This window comes from Schistocerca gregaria, chromosome X (genome assembly GCF_023897955.1).
Source record: "Schistocerca gregaria isolate iqSchGreg1 chromosome X, iqSchGreg1.2, whole genome shotgun sequence".
Taxonomy (NCBI): domain Eukaryota; kingdom Metazoa; phylum Arthropoda; class Insecta; order Orthoptera; family Acrididae; genus Schistocerca; species Schistocerca gregaria.
Genome location: NC_064931.1, coordinates 747,726,306 through 747,750,668, shown reverse-complemented (window position 1 = coordinate 747,750,668; position 24,363 = coordinate 747,726,306).

Sequence of the window (24,363 nt, the reverse complement as noted above, 5' to 3'; positions counted from 1 at the left end):
TCGTTTACAGCATGCTCCGTCGATTTTAGGCCTGTATTTCTGCCAGAGGTGATCACACCTCATGCTGAGCGCATTAACCAATTGTCAGAATGTGTGTGCAAATCCGAAAAGTTGGCTATGCATATTGCAGTTGTTTACGTTCTGTGTTCTTTACATTGTTTCTACTCTACTATCACATGTTTATATTATTTTGTGACAAAATGAACGAAACCTTGCAAGGTTTCCGTTTGTTACTTTGATTTTGGACACCAGGGTATTTGTACACAGGGAAGTGACAGCGTCACAAATATGGAGGGAGTAAGTAATTCGTGTAAGGATTAGCAGTTGACTCCAAGCTTGCTTATCGTAATGAATGTAATGCAAAATCCCTCCAGAGACTAACCCATGTCGTGGAGAGGTTGCTCAATGCCCAGTGTTCCAGACGACAAGGCAGAGAAGCTTAACTTGCTGCCTTGTAAGAGGCGAGGGGAAGCGAACGAGTCTACAACGTAAGGTGTTCAGCGGCAATGAAGGCGGTGATGAAGAGCATCGTTACGGCGGAGTTGGCGGAGGAGACATCGTGCGTTATCCACCTCGCGTCTGACTTGTAGCAAGCGGCAAAGTGATCAGCCTCTGAACATCAGAGGCGCGGATGAAATTCTTGTTCTAGAACTAGCACACAAGTCCCAGAAAAACTGGACATCCATCAAAGACTAGATAACCAGTACCATCTGCTGTGGGCTGCCACGCATGCAGGGGGTGTCGAAGACCTCTGGCCCACTGCACCCAAACACCAAAAACTTTTTCGAGACGATGGATACAAATATCCTCGTAACAGCAGAGAAGTTGCATGAATTAGGGTAAAAAAAATTCAAATACTGGGACTTCGAGGAGGAAAACTAATTGCTGAAAATTCATTGGATTTTGGAACTACAGACTTTTCAGAGTTACAACACACAAATGAATATTGAAAAATGCATCACTATTACGAATCATTTTTGCAGTCAAGAGAGACATACTCACCTTGACAAACGTGAAGCTTGTAAACAAGAAACTAATGACAATCACCATAAAGTATGCAAATAAAACATACACACTAATCAGTGCACACATGCCTATCAATGTTGAAAATAAAAACAACCACGAAAAGGTAGACAAGTTGTAAGAAACACCACAAAAATCGTATCTAAAATTCTATACAAACATGTAAAAATCCTATCAGGCGACTTCAGTGCACAGCTGGGCAAAGAAAGACAGTATAACAAAACAATCTGAAAATTTCGAGCAGATAAATAGATCAACCAAAACAGACAAATATTATTGGAACCCTTCAGAATATTCGACCCTAAAATCATGCCAGCACACTTCAAAAAGAAATGATCAAAACAGATGACACGGAGATCACCGAACTTACTCATCGGTGCACTCCATATTGACAATGTACCAATCTCTCATTCAAACAACAGATAAATTAGAACTGTCCAAGTCAGAAACGGTGCAAATATAGACTGCCTGCCAAGAATAAAACTACATTAAAAACCTCGAAGAGGAAGAGACAGAAAGATCCAAACCTGACACTAGCAAGATTCAACCTCCTGTTCAAAAATGGTTCAAATGGCACTGAGCACTATGGGACTCAACATCTGAGGTCATCAGTCCCCTACAACTTAGAACTACTTAAACCTAAGTAACCTAAGGACATCACACACATCCATGCCCTAGGCAGGATTCGAACCTGAGCCGGCCGCGGTGGTCTAGCGGTTCTAGGCGCACAGTCCGGAACCGCGCGACTGCTACGGTCGCAGGTTGGAATCCTGCCTCGGGCATCGATGTGTGTGATCTCCTTAGGTTAGTTAGGTTTAAGTAGTTCTAAGTTCTAGGGGACTGATGACTACAGATGTTAAGTCCCATAGTGCTCAGAGCCATTTCTTCGAACCTGCGACCGTAACGGTCATGCGGTTCCAGACTGAACAACCTCCTGTCTAGGAAGAATTGGAGAAAAAGCAGTCAAACAATTGACTACAACAATAACAAATCAAATTTATAGAAACAGCACAAAAACTAATTCCTCTGCAGAAAAGGAGAAAGTACCCTTGGTGGAATGAAGAATGTGAAACCGCAATCCAATCTCGACAGGCTGCATACAAAAATTAGAACGGCAGTAAGATGGAGATCAGCCACAAAACTTTCCTGACATTGATGAAAGAGACGGCCAAATCAATCAGAAAGACCAAAATGAAATGACAAAATGATCAAGTAGTTGAAATCGAGAAAGACTAAAGAAACAACACATAAAACTTCTGTAAGAATTTGAAAACTAAGCTCATGGGATATCAACCACAAAGTCTCTACTTCAAGAAAGGAAACAGATAATTCGCTCTAAAAAAAAAAAAAAAAAAAAAAAAAAAAAAAAAAAAAAAAAAAACCAGGAAACTTGCCAGATATTTTGAAGAACTTCCTAACTGCCTAGAACTAATACAAAGATTCCCATCACAGGAACGTGATGTCAGTAAACTACATTCTTTACCGACACATGAAGAAGACATTACCTATCAAATGCGTACTTGAGAAAGTGATGCAAGAATGGTGCAAACAGAAATCAATCCACTGACCAGCAATTACTTTAGACAAAGAAAAGTTATCTATAGATTATCTAGCTTTTGCAGACGATTTAGCAATCTTAAATCTCGACACTTCATCAGCCCAAAGTCAGACTGAACTCTTAAAAGAAACTGCAGAAACAGTCTGCCTGCAGATATCTTTTGAAAAGACAGAATACGTGAGCAGCAACAAACAAGCATCAACGTTCATGGGGACGAAATATGACAAAATTAAACGATTTGCTCACTACAAATTTCTCTCCGAAACCACTCAGAAAAATGGAATCAAAGTAAAACCAGACGAAATCACTTTCCAAAAGATGGAAACTGCATATCGATTTGTACAAAATGTCTACAACAATAAAGATATCTCTAGGCATTGCATACTAAGACATTACAATACCGTAATCTCACCAGACTACCTCTATGGATCAGAAACTCTAACTTTTAGCGGAAAAACCGACATTGAAACACTGAGAAAAAGGAACATCTTATCCATTAAAAAAATCTAGGTCCAAAAGTCATAGACTAACAATAGCAATACAGAAGCAGCAGCGCGGTTCCAGACTAAAGCGCCTAGAACAGCTCGGTCACAGCGGCTGGCTGCAGGTTCTTCACTATATCCATTGTGAAGGGAAACAGCAACTGTGACGCCCACATAAATCACCAACAGGAGTTTCTGTCCGGAGTGATTTAACGTTTAATAACCACATAAATTTAACCCCGGGAAAGGGTGCTGCCAGTGTCAGGATACTAGAGGAATTATAATGAAGCATGACTTAGACACAAAAGAGGTCACCTAGGAAGGCCTCGTTCGTCCAATTCTTGAAATTTATTCGTCAGTCTAGGACTAAGATTAACGAAGCAGATCGAAAACATGGCTCTATGCACTATGGGACTTAACATCTGAGGTCATCAGTCCCCTAGACTTAGAACTACTTAAACCTAACTAACCTAAGGACATCACACACATCCGTGCCCGAGGCAGGATTCGAACCTGCGACCGTAGCAGCAGCGCGGTTCCTGACTGAAGCGCCTAGAACCGCTCGGCCGTGTATGTTATGTTTGTTCTTCAAAAGCAGAGAAAGAAAGAGGGAAAGCATCTCGCAAGGAGAAATATTATCAGTGCGTAGAGAGCTGTGTGGCATTGTGTATGGAACCCTGTTTTAAAATACTTCGCACGAAAATGCAGTATAAATCCACGTAGAAAGTGCTATTGTATTTAAGTACTATGCACAGCACTGATCGTTGCATATTTATGAACTCATTTACGCTAACTATACGAACTTATGGCTATTTCAATTATACGATAAGAATGACATGTTAAATAATATGATTGGTGCCTGTTATACCAGACAGGGTTTTCGGCATAGTGGGCTTAAAATAATGTAAATTTTGTATGTACGAGGGTAGTCCCAAAAGTAAGGTCTCCTATTTTTTTTATAAATACTTAGACCTGTTTATTTCAAAGAAATGGTTCAAATGGCTCTGAGCACTATGGGACTTAACTTCTGAGGTCATCAGTCCCCTAGAATTTAGAACTATTTAAACCTAACTAACCTAAGGACATCACACACATCCACGTCCGAGGCAGGATTCGAACCTGCGACCGTAGCAGTCGGGCAGTTCCAGACTGAAGCGCCTGTTTATTTCTACAATGGTTTATATCAGTTGACAGCTTGAACATTTAGCTATTTTTCGACATAATCACCCTTCCTATCGATGCATTTTTGTAGACACTGTGTCAGTTTTTGTATGCCCATGTCATACCAACTCGCCGCCATGCTGTTCAGAAAGTTATGAACCTCTTCTTTCACCTCGTTGTCGCAGCGGAATCGCTTTCCGGTCAAATGATCTTTTAACCTAGGGAGCAGGTGAAAGTCACTGGGCGCCAAGTCAGGACTATAGGGTGGGTAGGTGACTATGTTCCACTGAAACTGTTGCAGGAGACCAACGGTTTGCCGAGCGATGTGTGGGCGAACGTTGTTATGAAGAATGTGTACGCCCTTGCTCAACATTCCTCTTCTCCGGTTCTGAATTGCCCGTTTGAGTTTTTTCAGAGTCTCACAGTACCTGTCAGCGTTAATTGTGCTCCCAGCGATTCAGCTCCGACGACGAGGTGAAAGAAGAGGTTCATAACTTTCTGAACAGCATGGCGGCGAGGTAGTATGACATGGGCATACAAAAACTGCCACAGCGTCTACAAAAATGCATCGACAGAAATAGTAATTATGTCGAATAACAGTTAAATGTTCAAGCTGTAAACTGATGTAAACCATTGTAGAAATAAAATGGTCTATGTACTTATAAAAAAATAGGAAACCTTACTTTTGGGATTACCCTCGTGTATGTTTCATATTTTCCTATATATAATTTCCTGAACACTGCTAAAATTGTCTGGATTCTGCGACATGGACAAGTGTGGGGAGTGGTAAAGTGTAATGATGGAAACAGCAACAACAAACTGGTCGTTATATTCATACACGCCTAGCGGTGCAGCAAAGACAAATTCGCCATGAAATTCATACACACCTAAATATTTCACAGTGCCGCTTGGTAACTTACAAAAGGGGTGTTATTTTTGTGACGAGCTGCCTTGGAGCACGAGTCTGTCAGTAGGAGTGACGGAGGCGAAGCGCGGCAAGCCCGAGCACGCCACAGCTGGCGGGCCACACATCTCGCCTGCCCCTCCGCCGAAAGCCTCCAGACCGAGAAACCGGTTCCGTCAAGTGAGTTAGATCTCAAGGGAAGGGAGACATTTGTAAAGACTCGGGGGAATGGGAAGCCCGAGCCCGTACCTCTTTTTTCCGGCCTAGCTGCGGAGGAAAAAAGAGTAATTAAGACTGAGCATCGGTACTACCATGTAATGAAATGGTTAACATTGCGTTTTTTTTCTGCACACGGATAAAGCCAGTAAACATCGCGTTGCGTGTGTGTGCGTATTCAGGAAGGATCGGGTTCAGACCCCGGTACGACTTTCAGTTTTCCGCGATTTCGCCAAACCAGCACACGTATATAACAGTTTGGCTTCCTCAGCAACGTAAAACTGACTTCTTCTACCGTCTCTTATAGTTTCGTAGCTAACACTCAGATAAGTTAACGTATGATAAATTGGAAACGTGCTTGGTCTCTGACAGATCACCCCAGAGCTAACACGCAACATATTTACCAGAGCATAATCCATAACGACAACGACCACTTAGACTTTTTGTGATATTCTCATTTATCAGGAAAACGACTTGCCTAACCTAACCAGGATTTTTCCGTTTCTCGTTACTTTTATAACCACAGGAAATTGTTTTTCTAAGGTTCATTCTGCAGCCACGACTTTACTTTACGCTTTGCCACTAATAAATATGAGTTAATTATAAATTGAAACAATTTCGGCAACAGTGCCTTTGGGATCAATCTAACCGCGAAATCTAATATTTTAGCTAACGGCGAGGTTGCATCAAATGTACAAGCTGGAACTGCGCTACCATTTCCTTTATTATTTCAGTATTATCGTTCCATTTCTTTTAATTTTTTGCAGGTTAAACTCCACCGATTCGACGTTTTCAGTGAGACAAACCAAACTTTTACATATATTTCTTGAAATCAGATACATACAACTGTTCATTGTACCTTACGATAACGTTAGGTGCGAGTTCGTTTATGGTATTTCTAACAGCAGTCAAGCTTTATAACGCATAATTTCATTGTTTACTTCGCAGTGTACCGTAAGGTAACTTTTTTTCTGGATGAAATGCAGGATTTTTACTGCTGCTTTCTTATATTAAGCAAAGCAGCAACGATAAGCAAAACCGAATATAGTCAGCTGAAGATAAGAGTCGCTTGTCTTCTTGCACTCAAGGCGGAGTAAGAATGCGCGGAATGATAGTTTTACGCACATTATAAGGTTGTAGGCGCTAGCCTAAGTCTATCCCACCCAGTCTTCAAGGAAACAGTGGAACGCATGAGAAATGCCTTAAAAGTACTCTATCAGAAAACTTCTTAAATGACCTGACTACTTCTGCGAGATCTGAGTTTCCATGCAAGCATAGCAGGGAGCGTCTGCTTTAAGAAATAATGGATGCTGCGTACAAAGAATAACATTGAACTGTCTTATGGTACGCTGAATGACTGCACGATGAATTTCGTTGGTTGTTACAAATACGTGTTACAAAGTGATAAAATGTGTGTCACTGAATGAGCTATCCTGTGCATTATCCAAAGTTCTTGCATTGCTCTCATGGAACACCTTTAAGGCACAGGTGTATTCAACAGATGAATGTATACCACATTCTCATAGCAAGAACTCACAACGCATGGCAGCTGACCTCATATCACCGATGTGCCATTGAGGTAGCGTGACTGGCACCCCTAAGTACTCGTAATTAAGGAGCATAAACTAAAGACATGCTTCCGCGAGCTTTCCTACGTTGGTGACACCTAAAGAAAATCGTGGATAATCCTAGCTTGCAGTACATTCGTTACTGGGTGTCGACGTGAGCAGTCTTCAACGGGGTTTGTCTCGTCACCTTCAAATGGAAGGACCAAAGCAGCTCTAGTCAAGTACCTGTGATTTATTCACAGATTGAGTGAATCCTGAATTACTTGAAAGAGGATTGGCTACGGAAGCCTACGAAAACACGATAGTGGGAATGTTAGGAAGAGATCAGTTAAGCAGAAATATCCAGAACCGTTATTTCGGAGTTTCTGAGAAAACGTTAGAGGCGGGTGAATCCGAGATAATAACTAAGCCATTTGGGAAAGCTACGGCTGAAGTAGTGAGGAATCACAAGGTCAACTGATACTTCACTTTTGCTTTCCCTTTTCTTCAAAGTTACATTCTGTGTACGCAAAGCCCATCGCAAACATTTGAAGTTCATTAGAAAGTACCTAACCTACGAAATACTCGAGAGTAACTGAACTGTTGACACCTACACTGTAGCGTGTAGCATCCTTCTTTCGCCACAACGACAGCGGCGATGCATCGGTGCATGAGCTTCACGACAGAAACGAAGTATTTGGCAACCCTGATCCTTGACTACTCAATGGACATCCACAATTGTCAGAGAGAGACTGGAGCGGAGTCCATGAGTCCAAGGCAAGTACGACCGCTTGATGATGTGCCTAATATCTTGAATACAGGTGACCAGTGTCAGTGGAGGGGGAAGGCGTGTGCGGGTTGTAGAGCGGTGGGGGGGGAGGAGGGGGGAGGGGAGACAGCCTAAGAATCCACAGTTCTAAATGGTACGGCATCTTTCTGTCTGATGTTGACCGGCAATGAATTGACGAGTGATTTGCGTGTCTACTTGCACCCACAATCTGCGATAATCGACGGTGCCCCCCTCTTTTTAATAAGTTGCTGCCCGCGAAAGTTGACGTCGGCAATGGAGGCTTGCTCTAATCGAGGTGCTCACGATACACTGTTGAAACGCCCAGTGTCAGCACGACCACGGAAATGTAGAGTCCCACACATCTGGCATCCATGATCTGGACACAGTGAAATGATACACTCCTGGAAATTGAAATAAGAACACCGTGAATTCATTGTCCCAGGAAGGGGAAACTTTATTGACACATTCCTGGGGTCAGATACATCACATGATCACACTGACAGAACCACAGGCACATAGACACAGGCAACAGAGCATGCACAATGTCGGCACTAGTACAGTGTATATCCACCTTTCGCAGCAATGCAGGCTGCTATTCTCCCATGGAGACGATCGTAGAGATGCTGGATGTAGTCCTGTGGAACGGCTTGCCATGCCATTTCCACCTGGCGCCTCAGTTGGACCAGAGTTCGTGCTGGACGTGCAGACCGCGTGAGACGACGCTTCATCCAGTCCCAAACATGCTCAATGGGAGACAGATCCGGAGATCTTGCTGGCCAGGGTAGTTGACTTACACCTTCTAGAGCACGTTGGGTGGCACGGGATACATGCGGACGTGCATTGTCCTGTTGGAACAGCAAGTTCCCTTGCCGGTCTAGGAATGGTAGAACGATGGGTTCGATGACGGTTTGGATGTACCGTGCACTATTCAGTGTCCCCTCGACGATCACCAGAGGTGTACGGCCAGTGTAGGAGATCGCTCCCCACACCATGATGCCGGGTGTTTGCCCTGTGTGCCTCGGTCGTATGCAGTCCTGATTGTGACGCTCACTTGCACGGCGCCAAACACGCATACGACCATCATTGGCACCAAGGCAGAAGCGACTCTCATCGCTGAAGACGACACGCCTCCATTCGTCCCTCCATTCACGCCTGTTGCGACACCACTGGAGGCGGGCTGCACGATGTTGGGGCGTGAGCGGAAGACGGCCTAACGGTGTGCGGGGCCGTAGCCCAGCTTCATGGAGACGGTTGCGAATGGTCCTCGCCGATACCCCAGGAGCAACAGTGTCCCTAATTTGCTGGGAAGTGGCGGTGCGGTCCCCTACGGCACTGCGTACGATCCTACGGTCTTGGCGTGCATCCGTGCGTCGCTGCGGTCCGGTCCCAGGTCGACGGGCACGTGCACCTTCCGCCGACCACTGGCGACAACATCGATGTACTGTGGATACCTCACGCCCCACGTGTTGAGCAATTCGGCGGTACGTCCACCAGGCCTCCCGCATGCCCACTATACGCCCTCGCTCAAAGTCCGTCAACTGCACATACGGTTCACGTCCACGCTGTCGCGGCATGCTACCAGTGTTAAAGACTGCGATGGAGCTCCGTCTGCCACGGCAAACTGGCTCACACTGACGGCGGCGGTGCACAAATGCTGCGCAGCTAGCGCCATTCGACGGCCAACACCGCGGTTCCTGGTGTGTCCGCTGTGCCGTGCGTGTGATCATTGCTTGTACAGCACTCTCGCAGTGTCCGGAGCAAGTATGGTGGGTCTGACACACCGGTGTCAATGTGTTCTTTTTTCCATTTCCAGGAGTGTATTTCAGTAGCGTTTGACGTCTGCAAAAATACGCTGTTAAGCAAAGTAAAGGGAAACCCACTAATGGTAGTGAAATTACCCAACCATGTAGTCGAGCGTGTTAATGCGCTGCTTTCGGGATATGGGAAGACGAGCCTGCCCGGATCCTATCAGCCTCAGGGATTAAGGAGGGCTGGTGAACTGGCCACACTAGTAGGTTTTACCCGGCTTTCCACGTCCAATCAGGTAAACACCGGGTTGGTACTCACATCCCACCTCTGACAACACACCACGCAAGCATTACGTACAAATTTCTCACGCTTGAACGTGAGGTTTACTCTAGACGAAGACGGGTGAGGTACACGACTTCCGTGACGTCAGGAAGGGGATCCGGCCACCAACTACCATTATCATTACCACAACACTTATAACAATGTTGATCCTGTAGAAAAACGGGAAACAAGGAATGAAAAAGAAGAAGACTAATGAGAGTGTAATATCGCCGATTAATGTAGGGACGAAAAGAGAAAAAAAAATTAATAATAAAACCTGTTTTGTCCAAGCAGAAGCTGCAAAACATATTTATCATCTTCAAGACATATGGAAACTGCCTGTAAATCACATTCAGACATGTTGGCAAGTTGAATGCCCTTCACGTTTTTTCACTTTTTGACTCAAGAATATTTACTACCATTAAGTGCACAGGGGGCATCCCTTCCTTGTAAGGGTCCAGTTTCCCCAGTCAGTCTATAAAATAAATTATTTTTACCATTTTTCGGAAAAATTAATGGAGCAACTAATGTAAATAGTTTTCACATTATGTATTGATTATTGAACAACATTTTCCGATTTTTTAAAGAAATTCAATCATCATTACGTCCACCCCCCCCCCCCCCCACCCCCACTCGCCCCCATCTGAGCAGCTGAAGTTACTATGTCCAAAATGAGGTGTATCTATACAGGAAGTCTTGCAGTCTGCAAAACTTATCTGAAATCAAAAAACAAACAATTTTCTTAATCTATAGGATATCTTGCCTTCCTTGTTTCGTGCTCGTACAGAGCCAGTTGTGATTTGCACTATCTTTGTGGAAGCCATGTTGCCAACTATAGAGAAGACTTAAGGTGTCCAGTATAAAATATCTCTAATGGAGAGAGTCTCAAAATATCCAAATGGTGCAAGGCTGTCCGATGTGTCTATTCTCTTTAGTTAACTGTCGACATGCTTCATGCCGCCCACATCCTTGTCACCTCACGACAGTTCTAAGAGTGGAGCTTTCTGCTTTCCGTTGTCCTTTGTAGACCAAGGAGGGCGAACTCCTGGCGCATTTAGCTGATGAAATCTGTATATTCTCTACATGTTGTAAAGGCGTTACGGCATCCCGGTACAATTGTTAACGTGAGATATACGGCTGCTCCATAACATTTGTCAGTCGGAATAAGATAACCAAGAGAAACGGTTATCAATTCTGGCTCGATCTCGCAGCGACTGATCGATCAGGGAATCGGACCAGCACGACACTTGATGAGTAGCTTGTGGCAGCATGTGGTGCACGAGATCCTAAGAAGTTCGCGAGCATCACAAATGTATACAGTATTACTAATATCCACAGAAGTAACACCGAGCAAGGTGTCGCAGTAGTAAGACACTTTACTCGTTTTCAGGAAGACGGTGGTTCAGATCCACATTAGGCCATCAAGACTTCCCTAAATGGGTTAAGGGAAATTGCGGGATGGCTCTATTCAAAGGGCACAGCCATTTTCCATCTCTCCTGCAATTGTAACTCGTGTTCTGCCTCTATCTAATGGCCTCGTCTTTGATGAGACGTTAAACATTTATCTTCATTCCTTCCAAAAGAAATTTAAACAAGTTTTGGTCAAACAGGTACGAGGGGGGAATCAGTCGTTCACTATTCAAAGGAAACATCCTGTCCTTCGCCTGAAGTGATTTACCGAAATCCTAGCCCCCGCCCCAGGCACTTCCACTCAGCTCTTCTCAGTGAGGCAAGACACCTATTACATAGTTGAAGTTGTTTCACGCAAGTTAAACCGTCCGATATATTTCACAATCCTTCCTTAGTTCTTCCCATTACTGGAAGTAAATGACTGCCATCATCTTTAGGTGCAATGACTAGAGATACCAATGTTATACATTTGGCTAATGGCAGTCCTCATTTCGGGAGCAACTGAAGCCAAATAAGACAACGGCGATATTTTAAGTCCGTGGCGTTAATTGTGAATACGACATTAATTTTCGTTTCCTGTCGCTGCTTCCGCGGCGCCTACAGAACGCCCCGAAGCGACTGACTTCAACGGAAATTTTGCCCTAATTCCTGTTGCCGTGTTATTACAACATTAGTTGCTGTCCGCATTCAAGTTTTTGTGGCAGGCTGGCAGCGACTCCTCTCTCTCTCTCTCTCTCTCTCTCTCTCTCTCTCTGTCTTTCTCTCTGACTCCACTCACCTTGACGCTATAAGCGCTGTGATAATTAAGACCGAGGCTACAATGGTTTCGCGTTTGGGTACAAAACTTGTATCGAACGAAATTACGCCTTCAGCTATTTTAATAGAGACTATTTCGGCCTGAAATTTTTTCTCGCCACTTTAAATCACCTAATCGACAAACAAAGTACCGCATGTCGAGCGGGGTGAAATTGGCTTTTTTGTTGTAAAAAAAAAAAGAGAAAGAACCGGGAGACTAGCATGCGTCAGCCTTTCCGGGCAACGACGTGACTGGCGCCGGCGGAGTGTGGAGTGCTTACATTCTGTGGTCGCTCGCCAGGCTGCGTTTGCTGCATTTCAGCGAGGATCCTGTTTGTCGGCTCCGTCTGTGTCTCAGCGGCGAGGAGGAGACGTCATGACTTGCCACACCTCAGCTTCCAAAAGCTGCCATTTTCCGCACTTCGGACAGCTAAGAAGGTACACTCACGAAGCTAGACTCATTTTGGACTGTCCGTGGAGATTCAAAAAGTGAATGCTTGCGAATACAGTACAAATTTTTGGCTAGTGTTGCTCGAAATCGTCTGACACGCTGAGTGTTAAGAATGATCTGTCTACTAGAGTTCTTCACGTTTGAGGACAGTTAAAAGACTAAAACCTGTAGTCCAACATTAATAGCTTTAATTTTAGAGAAAAATTAAAAATTATAACCAATTTGCACGAGTTAGTTGCGAATTTGCTACGCTCGCAGGTTACTCTAGTATAGTGGTCGTCAACCTTCCTTGCTCAGTTGCAAACACTGACATCCTGGGGTTGCACATCGGGCCGATTTTGAAGTCGGCACCATTTTGAATACTTTGTGCCGACTGTTCTCTGTCTCATATTGCTGCCACACTAAGGAATCCCAAAGCTGTGACACTGTAATTGCCTGACAAACTGTTTTGTCTTGTCTGTGTGAGCAGACGATTAATTGATTAACAACATTACTTTTATGTACATTTAAATGCATTCTGCAATATAAGACACTACCACAAATGTTTTCTAAGTGTTTTGAATGCATGTTTTTTTCTGCTCATTGCGTTGTATTACAACATATTGCTCGCTACAAATATGAGAAACTTGAAGAAGCAAACACAGCCTTCAAGAAACACAAATTACGAATCTTTTTCAGAGAAATGAAGAGCTGGATTAAAGGTTTCGAGGCAAAAGAACGCTTCGTAATAGGACAAGATGGTACAATAAAAATTGGCGAGAAAGAGGTGGGCGAGGAAATGGCTAGGTATTTTAGGGATTTGTTGAATGCAGAAGCACCGACAGTAAAGTGGACACACTTACGCTCTAGGGACGAACGTCAGGATAGTCTAGACAATGCACCCAACAGGGCAGAAGTAGCAGAGGCAATTAAAAGCCACAAAAACAAAAAGGCATTAGGCAATGATGGTATCTGTGCTGAAGAGATCAAGTGGGGTGGGCCTGAAATAGGAAGAAGTACGTACAATATAGCAACTAATATCTGGAGAAATAGACTGGAAAGAAGCCATTATAATACCACTACACAAGAACGGGGACAAGAAAGTACTGGTTAACTACAGGGGCATCTCTCTCTTAAACATAGGGTACAGGGCTTTGTCGAGAATCTTTCTGAACAGAGTTGAAGAACAACTGGGGCCGACAATAGGAGAGTATCAGTGTGGCTTTAAAAAAGGGAGGGACTGTACAGAACAGGATAATAGAACGCAGACGCAGGAAAGGAAGAAAGATAATAATGGCATTTTTGGACTTCCAAAAGGCCTACGATTCAGCTGACAGAAGTACTCTACTTGATGTTTTAGAAGATAGAGGACTAGATGCTACAACACGTGCAATGATAAAGGAAACGTTAAGCGACACTACTGCCAAGATCAGGCATCGCAGTACGCTGTCAGAGAGCTTCGAAATGAAAACAGGAGTCCGGCAACGGGTTGTACTGTCACCAATTTTATTTAACCTGGTTTTGGACGAAGTAGTGAGACAGTGGAGACAACTAAATAGTAACATGAAGATCAAAGGTGTGCTAATAGGGTACAAGGTCAAATAGAATGCAACAGTGGACTGCCTGACATTCGTAGGTGACATGGCACTCTTAAATTAGGCAGAAGAAGAGGCAAAGGCAGCACTAAAAATTCTAGCCGAAACAGCAGGAAAGATCGGACTGAAGATTGCTATAAGGACCAAGACATTGAACACTGAGTCTGCCTGGAAGATAGATGGCCAAGTGGTTGAGAAAGTCATGAGTTTTCGTTATTTGTGGGAGAAGATAATTGGTGGTAAACAAAGCAAAAGTAGCGCAGTAGACAGGGCACAGCTTTTGCAGAAGCTTCGGTATGCAGTGAAAACAAGATATGGCAAGAAATATCTGTCACGGAATGCTATACTGCGACATTACACAGAAACTGTAAGAAATGCTGCTCTGTATGCATCAGAAACGACCACACTCGTCAAGAGAGCATGTATACAGTTGGAGGATCGGAAAATGTTGAGATACATATGGGGCACCAAAAACATTGGGATATCTGGATACAGAGAACAGGACAGGAACTGTGTGAAAATATTGAACCCATATCGAGCGAGATACGGAAGAGGAGGTTACGATTTGTTGGGCACATCATGAGGATGGACGAGGAGAGGTTGACTAAGAATATATGGAATGCAACATGGCGTACGGGAAACAACTGGGTGGAGGAAGTCAGAGATGACTGGAAGGCTGTAGGAATAAAAGAAACGAATCTGCAGGCAGAAGTACAGGTCAGGGAGAAGTATGAAGGGTTGGTGGATGGTCACAGGTGGCCGGACACCAAAATCAAAGTTGTCTTAACAAAGGAAGAAAGAAACTGCAGAAGTGAGAGAATGAAGAGGTATTTGGAAGAAAGAAGACGTGCAAAACAAGCCACACGTGATCCAGAAGGGTCCTAACGAAGCAGAGGAAGAATATTTATTATTCCATGAACCGTTTTCGAACCATTTCAGGTTCATCTTTAGATCGTTTTCTGGAAGTTACATCACGATTTCTTGTATAATGCTGGGTGCTAGCTCTGTGACAAGAAGATGGAACACGCTTTAATGTATCGCCATGGCTATTGTTTATCTGTTGATATGGATGCAAATTTAGTTTTTTACTTACTGTGACAGTATGGGCAACTTTCTTCGTCAGTGTCCATCCGTCTGCTTCCATTTTGATGACCAGTTTACATATAGCAGCAGGATAGATTCTGTTGCCGGATACTGTATTCCTGTGTGGACTAGAACGATGATCGCAGCAAGACGGATGGCCAGCTTACTGGCGAAATGAGAATTGTCACCAGCACGCTAAAATCAACACCTGTTCCCTGTCCCCATGTCTTAGACAATGCAGCACTGTCTGAGCTAGGACGACTAAATACAGTGGATCGAGATTGGAGTAATATACGTAACAGATCAGCTCCTAAAATTCTCCAAGCAACAAAATTATTTTCTCCTTCAATCTACCAGGTTTAAATGTAATAATACCGTATCTATCATCCTCCTCTTTACGATTTGAAAGACCGCTAGAGAGCTGTTTCCTGGAGAGGGCCTGGAGAATCAGACTGATTCAGTTTGAATCTGCCACGACAAATACCGAGCTGCCTCAACTTCATTATAAACAGGCGTACCACATGCAAATCATCGCATTATTAGTAAAGGCCCACTTAGATTTAAAATGAACTGTAACCACTTCATAAAGGGCTCTCCACGGTTTATTAAGTGACTAAGTTCCATGTACATAAAGCCCTGGTGGCACTCTGATATTAATAATCTCTAAATGTTAAGATACAGCACTAGGGTGACCTGGACAAAATAGAAGCAGCTACGCAGTACAGAAATATAGGTTCTGTGGAGGCCCCGCAGCGCCGTGAAAAGTTCTGGCTTAACGAGTAAACATGGAGCTGAGGGGGCTCCTTCACACGGATGCAAAATCTCGTATTGACGCTGTTCTGGTAGTTGCTAAGGGGAGATAAGACTATACAAGGTGCGCCTGAAAATTTATGGTTCAAATGGCTCTGAGCACTCTGGGACTCAACATCTGAGGTCACCAGTCCCCTAGAACTTAGAACTACTTAAACCTAACTAACCTAAGGACATCACACACATCCATGCCCGAGGAAGGATTCGAACCTGAGACCGTAGCAGTCGTGCGGTTCCGGACTGAAGCCCCTAGAACCACTCGGTCACCGCGGCAGGCTGAAAAGTTAGACGAATGGTCTGAGAAAATAAAGTATACAAAGGTTAGAAAAAAAAAATACTTTCTGTCCTTCAAAGAAATCATCATTAGCTACAACGCACTTCTGACAGCGACTGTAAAGCTGTAAGAAACTGTCAGAAAACGCTTTTTGTGGAATCGCTCGAAGCACCGTGGTCACACTCCACTTCTGCGAAGCTTAATTCTTTCAGGGTTAATGTAAGGTGTCGATATATATATATATATATATATATATATATATATATATATATATATATATATATATATATGTCTGCCGTTTCCAGATTTGGAGAATAAGGAGGGTGTAGCAAAACAGTGAGCTTGCAATGAGCGATAAAGTTGAGCACTCAGACGTTGCGGATATCCAACAACGCTTGACAGCGGTGCTTGGAGCGATCACACAAGAAACGCTGTCTGATAGTTTCCAGCAGCCTTACAACCGATATTAGAAGTGTGTTGTAGCTAATGATGATTACTTTGAAGGCCAGTAGAGATATTTTTGTTTTTAACTCTTGTCTTCTTCATTTTCTGAGGCCGTTCACAGAACTTTTCCGACGCACCTTGATCTTTCACAACCTACACTTGTTTGTATGTGAGATATGGACAAGTTAGCGTATAACATAAAGGGATCCACCAGAACACTAAGACCAATTCCTGTAGTTACTAGGGTCAGGTGAGACATGGACTTGAGCTGAAATTCAGAATTCGGACAGCTAATATTAGAGGAAATAAAACTGAAAGAGACTACCAGTTCATCTTATAATTATAGAGGAGAAAGTGAAATCAACTTACTTCATACGAATATTAAGGGGCGTCTAAAATGGGGCGTCTAAAATAAAATAGATAAGTTCTTAATTTTTTTCAGTATCTTATTAGTAGGGAAGAAATGGATCCCATTTGTCTGTCTCAGTACCATATAACCGCAGCGATAGAAAATCTTGATGAAAGTGGGGAAAAATTAGCTGCATATTCCTGTAGATTCAATATGGATTCATAAAACAAAAGAACATAAAAACAAAGAAATGAGGAAATAAGTAAATTCTATATAGATCAGAATATAAGCATGTGCTTGTGAGTTAACACTGGAAACTGTAATACGATTGTGACATATGCGGATCTCCACTGGGTAACTGGGAAATTTTCAGGAAAAATTTTGATGGATCATTGTGCTCCCTAGCAGACAGCGGGAAGGGATTATTAACTAGTAGTGATTATAATATACTTTCTTGTAGGAACCTAACAGAGAAAGTGATCTTATTTAGTATTAGTCATAAATTTCACTATCGAAATTTCTCAGCAGAGGCCTTTCGTTATAGACAACGGATACATCCAACAGGCGGAAGTTGAAGAGTGGTAAACGGATTGTCCTATCACGATGCACAGTTAGTCACATTACAAAACTAAGCTCCATGTACAGTTCAGAAACACTCTAAGGAAGCCACGTGATGTAGCCGTGCGGTCTGAGGCGTCTTGTCACGGCCCGCACGGCTTCCCCCGTCGAAGTTTCGAGTCCTCCCTCGGGCACGAGTGTGTGTGTTGTCCATAGCATAAGTTAGTTTAAGTTAGATTAAGTAGTGCGTAAGCTTAGCAACCGATGACCTCAGCAGTTTGGTCCCATAGGAACTTCATCTACATTTCCAAACAGAAGTTAAGTTAAATGGAACTGTAGTTCCCCAGTTGTCTGGTTTAGTTCTTATTTAAGAAATAGAACGCAGGAAGTTACCCTCGGCTGTTCAAATAATACAAAGAGGGAGATCAGATCACCTTTAGGAGTAGAAATTAACATGAGAATCGAGAACTGCCTTACTACTGTTGAAGCTCTATGTAAATTCTCTGCCATTTTATTTGAATCAGGAGGCAGAATTATTCCCGTACACGGGTGACACAATCATTGTTGTCAAGCTGAGAATCAAAAGAGAAAATAGTAAATTATATTTTGGTGAAAGTACTGATTGGTTTTGCACAAATGGGTTAGTTTTCAGCTTTGAGAAAACACAGTTCATCGAGTTCTGTACTGTGAAAAATATCCCTCATACCGAATGTAGGAAAGCTCTGAGTTCTTAGGTACACAGACAGATTGAAACTTGATCTGGAAAAAAACTACAGTACACCTGCTATAACGTTTACGTTCCAGTACTTCTGGTGTTGTAATAATTATCAACTTTGGGGAAACAACGCATTAAGTTAACATATTGCGCATGTTTTGATTCACTGATGCCTTTTGGGATAACATTCTGTAGTTATCGTTTAACACCTTGTCGGCATCTCTTTAAGCAGCTGGGAATATTAAGCACAGCCACACCGTAACTTTATTCACTTAACGAAATGAGGTATCAAAAATCCATCTGAGTTTGACAGAAACAGAGATATTCACATGTACAACATAAGAAGGAATAATGATCTGCATTGCCGTTTAATGAATCTAACTTTGGTACAGAAAGAGGTGAAATGTACACCAATAAAACTTTTTGACAAACAACCCACGGAAATAAAGTGATTAACAATAGCAGAAATGTTTTCAAACGGAGATCAAAGATGTTTCTCCTTAAAAACTCCTTCTGTAACACAGAGAAATTTTGAAATGAAATAACGAGTCATTTTTACAGAAAAGCCCAGTAAATGACCAACATGTAGCCACAGAAATAATTTTTCAATTTATTCTAGATGTATGTGTGTGTTCTACGTGTGCTCTGTTGGCACATTTCACGTCATAACGTTTATAGTGAACGTGATCTTTGGACCAAGGGACTAACTAACTTTTCACCTTCCATAATTAAATACAAGTTTCTATTATTTTTGTATATTTGTTTTTATATATCATTTTTCTGTTTTATATATGTCACACTTTTATTTAGTTTTGCCATACACCAAGCAGTTAAGGAAAGGGATGCTTAAGAAGAAATAGCATTTTTCAACCTTGCAACACTCTCGTAGTGCCATCTAACATCTAGGTCTCGGTTTAGCGCAGTTGTCAGTGGATAATAGTGGGGCTGTAAGCTGACTACAGTGCACTGAATCACTCTCCACTGAAAGTGCTTGAGAATTACGCAAATTACAGCTGCACTATAATAACCAGTGCATTGGACTTATACAGGCTACAGGGAAAAAAGCGCTCTAACAAATGTTCAGATGTGTGTGAGTTCTTAAAGGACCAAATTACTGAGGTCAACGGTCCCTAGACTTACACAATAAATAATCTAACTTAAACTAACTTACGCTAAGAACAACACACACACCCATGCCCGAGGGAGAATCACAACCTCCGGCGGGAGCGGCCGCCGCCTTGTAATCCGTGACATGGCGCCTTTAACCACGCGGCCACTCTGCGCAGCGTGCTCTGACACGGTCAGACCAACGTAGAGGCTGTTGAACCAAGCAACCTATGACTCATAACCATAAGTTGCAAATCGTCTCTTTTCTTGCTACGGCCATACAACGACAGTCAGTTGGGTTAGGGTTGGGTTGGGTTATTTGGGGGAGGAGACTAAACAGCGAGGTCATCCGTCTCATCAGATTAGGGAACGACGGGGAAGCAAGTGAGCCGTCTCATTTCAAAGGAACCATCTCGGCATTGGCCTGGAGCGATTTTTAGGGAAATCACGGAAAATGTAAATCAGGATGGCTGGACGCGGGATTGAACTATCTTCCTCCCGAATGCGACTCCATTGTGCTAGCCAGTGCGCCACATCACTCGGTGACAACCAGTTAGCGACGAACGAGCGGAACCATATATATTTAACGTAACTTGCCCTAACTAATGCCCTTTAACGGTAAAGAGCATTGTTACTGATTAAATTAGCCCAAAAAAATGGCTCTGAGCACTATGGGACTCAACTTCTGAGGTCATTAGTCCCCTAGAACTTAGAACTAGTTAAACCCAACTTACCTAAGGACATAACACACATCCATGCCCGAGGCAGGATTCGAACCTGTGACTTTAGCGGTCTCGCGAGTCCAGACTGCAGCGCCTAGAACCGCACGGCCACTTCGGCCGGCTAAATTAGTCCACGCCGGCCGCTGTGGCCGAGCTGTTCTAGGCACTTCAGTCCGAAACCGCGCTGCTACCGCGGTTGGGGGGTTGTTTGGGGGGAAGAGACCAAACAGCGAGGTCATCGGTCTCATCGGATTAGGGAAGGAATGGAAAGGAAGTCGGCCGTGCCCTTTGAAAGGAACCATCCCAGCATTTGCCTGGAGCGATTACTGAAATCACGCTACCGTGGTCGCAGGATCGAATCCTGCCTCGGCCATGGATGTGTGTGATGTCCTTAGGTTTGTTAGGTTTAAGTAGTTCTAAGTCTAGGGGACTGATTACCTCAGATGTTAAGTCCCATAGTGCTTAGAGCCATTTGAACCATTTTTGAAACTAGTCCAGGGTTGTTGTTCAAGCTGAGCAGCGAAATCCAGCAAATATTAGATATCTATCCACGGCTGGTTTCGTTGGGCCCTATTTATCTGCGATGTTTACTAACAAACAGACTACACCAGACGTACTATAATGCTATTAATTTGTTGCGACAATAAGCTACACTCCAGGAACACCACTTAGGTAAGGCAGTCGAATGTGTTACAGCAAGGCGCAGTGTTTTAAATAGTGAAATCCATCTTACTTAATCTACCGAGTCGTCGAATGCTCGCTTATTCTGACAGGTAGATCCGTAAGTGTAGACACGGATGACAAGGAACATAAATTAAATTTCGGAAAACTTAATTTTCTCAAATTGCACTTTTTCCGGTACGCGCAGGAAAATTCCGTCCCCAACTTGGCTACAAACTTAGCTTCCTCAAAGAAACGAATGGCTCACCTTGTCCAAAATTCCTGCAGCCTGCGAATGCATTTCACAGCCTCAAAACCGCTGGCGACTAACTCTTTATAGGAGCTGACATCCTTACACACGTCGCCGATTGGCTACCGTGTCATGATCGTAGCTCCATATTGCCGCGTTTATCTTGCACATTTTACTTGATTCGATTTGAGATTGTTATCATGTTTGTGAAATGTTTAAACTGTATACTGTGCAGGATTCAAACCTTCATCTCTGCCTTTCACGTGCTGAAGGGCTAACTGGAAGCTTCATTCCATGCATCGTATATTCAGCAGAAATTTGGAGAATTATTTCTTAGCAACCGCTCTTAGGCTGGGTATAAGTCACACTCCTCTCTACATCCATTCTCTTGTAGATGCCAGTCTCTCGACATCGTGGGACGGCCTTTGAGGAGTGTCGAAAGAATGATGGCACCCGTGAACAGCACAGGCTTTAATAGGTGTAGTACCGTGCATTTGCGTAACTCTCGCACGGGGAAGATACACTGAAGAACCAAAGAGACTGGTACGCTTGCCTAACATCGTGTAGGGCGCAAGTGAGCACGCAGAAATGCAGCAACACGACGTGGGGTGAACTTGAGTAATGTCTGAAGTACTGCTGGAGGAAACTGACACCATCAATCCTGCAGGGTTGTCCATAAATCCGTAAGAGTAAGAGGGGGTGGAGATCTCTTCTGAACATCACGTTGCAAAGCATCCCAGATATGCTCAATAATGTTCATATCTGGGGAGTTTAATGGACAGCAGAAGTGTTTAAACCCAGAAGAGAGTTCCCGGAGTCACTCCGTAGCAATGCTGGACGTGTAGGGTGTCGCATTGTACTGCTGGACTTGCCGAAGTCCGTCGGAATGCACAATGGACATGAATGGACGCAGGTGATCAGACAGAATGCTTATGTACGTGGCACCTATCAGAGTCGTTTCAGGGGTCCCATATCACTCCAACTGCACACTTCCCTCACCATTACCGAGCCTCTACCAGCTTTAACAGTCTTCGCTAACATGAATGGTCCATGGATTTATGAGGTTGTCTCCATACCCGTATACGTCCATCCGCTCGATACAATTTGAAACGAGACTCGTCCGACTAGGCAACATGTTTCCAGTCATCAACAGTTCAATGTCGGTGCTGACGTACCCAGGGGAGGTGTAAAGCTTTGTGTTCTGCAGTTGTCAAAGGGTACACGAGTGGGCATTCGGCTCCGAAAGTCCATGTCGATGATGATTCATTGAATGGTTCGCATGCTGATACTTGTTGATGGCCCAGCATTGAAATCTGTAGCAATTTGCGGAAGAGTTGCACTTGTGTCACGTTGAACGATTCTCTTCGGTCGTCGTTGGTCCCGTTCTTGCTGGATATTTTTCCGGACTCAGCGAAGTCGCACATTTGACGTTTTACCGGATTCTTGATATTCATGGTACACTCGTGAAATGGTCCTATGGGGAAGTCCCCATTTCATCCCTATCAAGGAGATGTTGTGTCCCATTGGCCGTGCGCCGACTATAACACCAGGCTCAGACTCACTTAAATGTTGAAAACCTACCATTGTAGCGGCAATAACCGACCTAAGAACTGCGCCAAACATCTGTTGTCTTATATAGGCGTTGCTGACCGCAGCACCTTATTCTGCCTGTTTACATATCTCTGTATTTGAATACGCATGCCTGTTTCCTCGGCGCTTCAGTGCACGTTTTACCTGTTGTATGTCAGTAAGAGACAAAAATTATTTCACAGGTCACTGGCAATAGAGTAAACTTGAAACATCCCCTTTGGAAAATTATAAATTACTGTGCTGGTAAACTTCTACGTTATTTGATACAGAGACAGCTGAGTAAAACTGAACGTACTCAGCCGTTTCTCTCTTTACTTATTTGATCATCACTAAACTGACACACAATATTTTTAGCGCAACACAATCTGACTTTCAATAATCCCCTGACTAACAATAACCTATACCTTTCATGAATCGCTTACTTCACAAAAATATTTGTTACTCGAACTACTGCAATACAGCGAGCGCTAATACTGCCAGCTTAATAAAATATTCTAACTACTGAAGGCACTGATAGGCATAGTTAGCAAAAAAAAAAAAAAGTAGAGAACAAACAATGTATTTACATCAATAAGGTTCAAAAGTCGTCATATATATATATATATATATATATATATATATATATATATATATATATATATATATATATCCATCTTTACAAATTTCCTTTTTCTGGCGGACACACGTCCAGATCGCCGGCTTATAGTAACTCCTCGAAACTCTGGCATCTCTCTCTCCACATCCACCACTGCTGGCGGCCCACCTCCAACAGAGCCCAACGCTACACGCTGTTGGCGTCCAACTGTCCAACACTACACTAGCGAATAATCCAACAATGAGTCCAACCAGCCACAGACTGCACACAGCGCAGTCAGTGATTTTCATACAGAGCGCTACGTGGCGTTACCAACATAAAAGCCTAAACCGCCTACTTACAAAGCCAGCCGGTGTGGCCATGCGGTTCTAGGTGCTTCAGTATGGAACCGCGTGACCGCTAGGGTCGCAGGTTCGAATCCTGCCTCGGGCATAGATGTGTGTGACGTCCTTACATTAGTTAGGTTTAAGTAGTTCTAAGTTCTAGGGGACTGATGACCGCAGATGTTAAGTCCCATAGTGCTGAGAGCCATTTGAACCTACCTAAAAACTGACATCGAACTTATTATATGCGAATCAGTCATTTCATAAGAGAAGGACAGGAGAAAAAGTCGTCGACGGTTTTCTTCAAATAACCATTTTGATATTTTCCGTAAAGAAAATTTGGAGCTTATCGAAAACTAAGATGAGAAAGGATGCAGTAAAAACCTGATAACAAGGGTCAGGGCCATTCAGTCGACCAAATTTTGCCAGCTATGCAAAGGCTGGAAATGCATCGTTGAGACACAAAGGCCATAAAGCGGCCACCAGTAGGAGAGGAGAACAAATTTTTCACTCTCCAGTGGAATGTGCGCTGATATCAAACTTCCTGGCAAATAAGAAGGAGTGCAAGGAAGAAAAACCCGTGAGGAGATAGTCGCAAAATTTTTGGGCCCACGACAACAGATCGCAATTCGCAACGATTTGTCAAATTTATAGCGAAGTTGGAGGCAAAAATTTACAGCCCTCAAGGTAATCTTTTTTTAACGAAGATTGTTTAAAATCTAATCCTAGTTTCCTTTCCATTAGCGTCTTCATTTACAGTTACTCTTCACTTATGTTCTTCATACAGTAGCAAAACTTAAAATACGTCCTTTCGATTTCATTATTACGAGGGAATTTCAAAAAGTATGTTGCGCATACTGTCTCACGCTAAGACCACTACGCAAAAACCAGCGAGGCACTCT